Source organism: Sinohyriopsis cumingii, chromosome 18, assembly GCF_028554795.1.
Source record: "Sinohyriopsis cumingii isolate HCF-2022 chromosome 18, ASM2855479v2, whole genome shotgun sequence".
In the NCBI taxonomy this organism is placed as follows: Eukaryota; Metazoa; Mollusca; class Bivalvia; order Unionida; family Unionidae; genus Sinohyriopsis; species Sinohyriopsis cumingii.
In genome coordinates, this window is record NC_142978.1 from 89070886 (window position 1) to 89077525 (window position 6640).

Genomic DNA, 6640 nt, shown 5'->3' on the forward strand with positions numbered 1-6640 from the left:
ACTTTGGAATATGTACATAAATTAATGTGCCTCTCTTATTGTACATTTTTATTAAATGAGAAAAATACATCAACACATCTATTTTTAAATATTATCTGATATACGGAAACACCAACCAATCCAAATATTGTGGAATGAAAATTCCGCATTCCAAATCAACAAAACTACTGATCAGAATTTGTTGGGATGAAAGTTTGAACAAGAGTTATCCATGTGGACACATGATGGAAAAAAGGCACTAGAGCACCAATTATAGAATTTTACACCGAATGTTACTTTTCAGAGTAAAGATAGTACAAGAATAGAAACCAGTAGGTAACACTAATATAGATGAAATATGGTAGAAAATATGAATTTGTACCAAATTGTTATGACCATAACTGTTGATGGAATCTAAAGTTCTGGAATTTGATGATTTGATTCACAATTTATTCTCAACAGCCCTTAATCATTATTGATTGTACATGTATGCATATACTCTCAGGAAGAATATATAGGTATACAATGTTACCTGCAATGAACATGTTAATCAAGACAGACTGCAAAGATTTTATTTAAAAAAGATACTTGTATTCCTGATCAGCAAACTTGGCATTTCAAGATAAGTTGTTATATACCAAACATAGTAAAGTATAAATATTCCTCTTTGAAAAATCACATAAAATGTCAAGCACGAAAGACAACTACATGTATATGCAATTTTTGGGTATAATTCAGATGAAAAAAATTTACCAAAATTTGAGATAAAACCTGAACAGTTAAATCAAACTCCAGGTGAAATTTAAAAGTATAAAGTACAAACTCACAAATAGATATAAGTAATGTATATGACCTCAAGACCGAGTTCTAGTTAAAGGGCATATTTTATACCATCAAATTGACTAAATATACATGAAAGCAATATTTATCATATGTTCATATTACTGAATTTAAGCATTTAGTTAAAGTCAATATATTGGTTTCAACATGAGCAATGTTGTATGATGGTGCATTTTATCAACATAAACTGTTACTGGTGCACATTCCAAATGTTCAATTTACTTAGGAAGTTTGAAATGACAGTACTTGATCCTTGTGAGACCACTCTCTCAAACAGAGTTATTTAATCAAATGCACCCTGAAGTAGTCATGTACTGATTGGTGCATTCAGAAAGGTATGATCAACATTTTGAGGAGGAATAGTAAGTATGGTGGTAAAAGTTTGTTTGCAGCATTTTCCTAATAATCTATTGAATTTTTTAAAACACAGATAGTTCCAAACCAGGAAGCAAAATACAATGTAATAAATTCTTATCTGAAACTCTGCGGATATAATCAAATTTGTGTTCTTCCAATGGCATTAGTAACAATTGTTTTTCAATATATTATACAATAAAGATTGTTTATTATGTTCTTGGATACAATGTTTCCTGTTTTAACTTCTTCAAGTATATATTCTCCTAGAAAATTCATAACTAATATGTATTCCAAAGGCTTTGTTATAAGATTCCTTTGTAACAACATTCATCTGGTTAAAGCCTTTGTTCTGTGTGGTCTGCCTGAGAAAATTAGCTCAATTAAATCATTTTTATCGCCAGATGTGTTGAAGCCAGATGAACAATGGCCAATGGATAATCGTGTCAGTACAAAATATAGGTCTAATAAAGGTGTAGGTAGCAAAGACATGATAATCACACCTCATTTATAATCAGTACTTTACAATTAGGGTTGCTGGTTCAATTTTTTTTTAAAAAGGCATGAAAAGAAACTGTTTTGTCTTGTAGTTTTTTTTTACACTGATTTAGAAATTTCCATTAACTGTCCTTCAGTACATGTATGTCCACTATGTGAATACAGGTCAAAGTAGATCTATCATGTTCATTTTGAATTCTGACTTGTGAAAAAGGTTGAATATGCACTGGTCATAAAAAGAAAGAAAATAATGTCTCTTTATAGACACCAAGCTATATGAGCATTTGCATGTCATTTAAACACATACTCAAAATATCTTTGATTAATAGAAAACAGAATTATTAACACTTCTTTCCATCAAATCGAGGATTAATTTACCAGTTAAGTTTAAGATGGAACAAAGACATTTTCACATAAAAGTTCTTTTTTTAATCCACCAGCGGATACGTTATGTTGAAACTTTCATCAGAAAATAAATCTTGCTAGTTTTTCTTCAAGATAATGTGTAATAATGCAAATGTACATCTTTTGAAAATTTTATTACCTCTAAATACAAGTTCTGACAATAATCATACCAGTATAAATTGTTTACGACGTGCATATCCAACATCTTCAAAAGGAACAGGTTTATAAGCATTTTGAAAAAATAAATTAATTTGGATATATTTCTCGGTTATGACGTTCTAAAATCCCACTCTGAAATGCTATAAACAGTCTTTACTGTACTTACTTCTCAATGAATTTTTTTTAATATGCTACCTGAGCCTTGAGAAAAGTAGTTACATAATAAGCATGATTGCAATTTTCCATTGAAAAGAAGAAATGTTGCTTTCTGTTGACAGTTCATCTATATGGACTAAAATACTAAAGCGCATATTTGCTAATGCAATGCTGTTGCTGCCACAATGTCAGCTATGACACTGAGTGTACACCATACCTCTCACATGAAGATCAGACTCACTGAAAACAAAAATCACTGAAAACAAAAATCAGTGTTTAGTCTAAAACTTTATTGTTGTTGCTTAATTTTATATTGTTGGACGAATTCAGTTTTACATAGATTCACTGCCTTGGGTATATATCATGTACATTGAACAGAGCATGGCTTTATGGTGTTGGCATAAAATAATTTGATATACCAATAATGTTGGCACATCAAATGGTGTATTAATATGCACATGTAAACAGTTTTAACAGTGGCAGTCACTTCTAAACTCTATGATAAGTAACGACTTTCCACTGATTAACTATAAGCGACATAAGCAACTAATGACAAAAAAATATTAACAATCCATGTTTTCTAAATGAATTAAACATGATGCACAATTTCACCAAAATCCTTTCTGCTTTCCTTTTTATCTCTTTGTCTCTCATACATAAGGGACAAAATATATCGGAAAAAATGTGGAGTTAGAGAAAAAGCAATCTGGGCCTGATGAAACCCTTGAAACTGAACTTACATCGTGTAATCTATAGGAACGCAGGTCACCATAACAGTAGGTCTACACTTTCCATGGGATTTAAATAGTGTTCACAATACCAATGATACGAAGTTATAATAGCATGTAAAGACTATGACACATTTCTTAGCTATGAGTCACACACATACTGTCATCTATTTAAAGTCTTGTTTGCTTTTTTTGTGTGCTTTTTTCATACCTATCATAAGATTCCGAAAATGGATTATCTAGTATCAAAATGTTCAAATCCACCCCCACCCCTTTTTCTTTCACTGTGTTGATTTGTCATGCAGCAGACTCATTGACCAACAAAGAAACATAGGGATGGACAAGAAAAAATGCCTTTATGGCAAGCCTCCCCACCCCACCCCTGCATATCTCCTTCTCTCTCAACATGTTTTACCACACCCTCACTATCTCTGGACCATCATAGCAAGATACACACAAAATTAGTAGAAAAAAACATGCATAGAAGATTTTTGTCTGTTGTGTAACAATGTCTCTGAACCTATGAATGATGGTAAAATTTTACAGTCAAATAGACCAACAGAAGGAGGAAAATGGTTGTTGTTGTTGTTGTTCTAGGGTTTAATGCCATTTTTCAGCACAAGATAGGCCATATATGGCGGCCAGTATAACTGGTGGAGGAAGAACCCTGGAAAACCCAGGAAAGAACCACTGACCCACGAGAAGCTACTGGCAGGCTTTCCCACGTACCCACGCTAGCCGAGCCTTGGACTCGAACATACGCAGACAGAGGTGAGATGGCAGTGATCCGGAACGGTGAGCGCTTTAGACCACTCGGCCACTCGGGGCCCCCGAGGAAAATGGAGGATAGAAACAATTTATAGTCATCAGCAATGTTAAAGCATAACAATCACTTTGATCAACTGTAAATACATTTAAATGTTTGAATTACCTCTTGTTGGTATGTTGTTTCACTTAGTTTATATTTCCCACTCGTTTTCAACATACTTGGTGGTAAGTGAATGGCTGCATGTTCAGTGTTCAAAAAGCTAACCATCCAGTGTTTGCAGTGCTCTACTTCATTTAAACCATCTTTCATGTTTAAATCTTACATGTGTCTTGTATTTATTTAATCAATATGAATGAAAATAGGAGCTCAAAATAATGAAAAGAAGCATGTGTGATGTTGGATTTCTAACGTAGCTTTAACAATTTTCCAGTCACATCACTATCATGTCTGCAGTTTGTCGGTTTATAGTGATGTCTAGTACTGGGGCATTATGCCGCAGACACATAGCATCATGTCCCACCCAGCCACATTATCCTGACACCAGGCCGACCAGTCATAACACTAACCCTCTTAATGCTGTGCACCAAGCAAGGCAGCTGCTCGTACCATTTTTATACGTTTATGATATGACTTGACCAGGGTTCAAACCCACATCTGAGATAGATGCTTTAACCGCTTAGGCCACCGGAGTGGTTGAATAGAAGCAACTTAAGAATCAACTTATCAATTTGAAAAGAGGATTGTGAATTGCCACAAAAAGTAGTGGAAACACTGGCAGGGATATTATGAATTCATTCACTCCGACAATAAACAGTTGCTGTAGTCAAATTCAACTATGTGTATTTATGTAATAAATAAAATACATGTATGGTGTATCTGCTGTATAAATGATGTATCTCTCATTATTAACTTTTTCATTAAAAGGAAATTCTGCAAGCCTTGTATCTTTTCAATGAAATATTTAAAAATCTTGAGGCATATCAATGATGCAGTGTATATATAATACATATATTCTACAGAGAGAGAGAATTGCTTTCCTATGTCAGACATATTTATTTCATCATATGGTACAAAAAGCATATTTTAACATGTAGCAATGTAGTTAATACATATCTTTTTTCATATTATAGGATGAAATAAGTCTGGTACCTTGAAAAGAAAACATTACTATATACCGAACTTGCTTCTGAATCAAAACGCATATGATTAAATTAGCTCTTAAGCACACCATCCTCATCTATCTATTTATAAGTTCACCTCAATTTTAATAACATTTATTTACTGATCATACAAATTTTAGCAATTTAAGAAGCTGCTGTAACAGTTTAAAGTGAAATCCTATTAAGTGATGCAATACACTGTTTTTTTTACACTGTAATGGTGCACAGTCAGAATATACTTGGCAAAAATAATGTCCATGCCCTATAGTTACTGCAGTTCAGTTTACTGCCCTGTAGGTACTGCAGTTCAATTTACTGCCCTATAAGTACTGCAGTTCAATTTACTGCCTTATAGGTACTGCAGTTCAATTTACTGCCTTATAGGTACTGCAGTTCAGTTTACTGCCTTTTAGTTACTGCAGTGCAATTTACTGCCCTCTAGGTACTGCAGTTCAATTTACTGCCCTATAGGTACTACAGTTAAATTTACTGCCCTATAGGTACTGCAGTTCAATTTTCTGCCCTCTAGGTACTGCAGTTCAATTTACTGCCTTGTACGTACTGCAGTTCAGTTTACTGCCCTATAGGTACTGCAGTGCAATTTACTGCCATATAGGTACTACAGTTCAATTTACTGCCCTATAGGTACTGCAGCTCAATTTTACTGCCCTATAGGTACTGCCTTATAGGTACTGCAGTTCAGTTTACTGCCCTACAGGTACTGCAGTTCAATTTACTGCCTTATAGGTACTGCAGTTCAATTTACTGCTCTATAGGTACTGCAGTTCAATTTACTGCCCTATAGGTACTGCAGTTCAATTTACTGCCCTATATGTACTGCAGTTCAATTTACTGCCCTATAGGTACTGCAGTTCAATTTACTGCCTTATAGTTACTGCAGTGCAATTTACTGCCCTCTAGGTACTGCAGTTCAATTTACTGCCCTATAGGTACTTCAGTTCAATTTACTGCCCTATAGGTCCTGCAGTTCAATTTACTGCCTTATATGTACTGCAGTTCAATTTACTGCCCTCTAGGTACTACAGTTCAATTTACTGCCCTATAGGTACTGCAGTTCAATGTACTGCCCTATAGGTACTGCAGCTCAATTTTACTGCTCAAGTTCACAATATGCTCACTTTTCTGGCTGCAAATAAAACGTTCATTAGACGCACACAACCAAGTGCCACATGGTATGATAGTAAATTTTATATTATGTAACAATATATGGATACATTTTTCAGATGTCCAACTAAAGGAATTAAAACTATACACAAAACATTTCACAAATCAATTTCTATATTTCACACTTTATATTTAATGGGGAGGATATATGTCAATTCTTTGAGACTTAAGAGGACTACAGTACACTGATAGTAGTAATTTGTATTTGTGTTTATCCTAAGAAGAAACCTCATAACACAGAAATAGTTGTAACGACAGAAATTTTAAAACAGGACGATGTTTATGAAATTCTTGTGCACTTTTTACCATTTAATTTGTTTCAAAACTAAGAGTAACCAACAATGTAAATCACAGAAAATTTACTGCAGGGAAAACAACCTTATGATATGAAGGAAAATGGCAGCTAA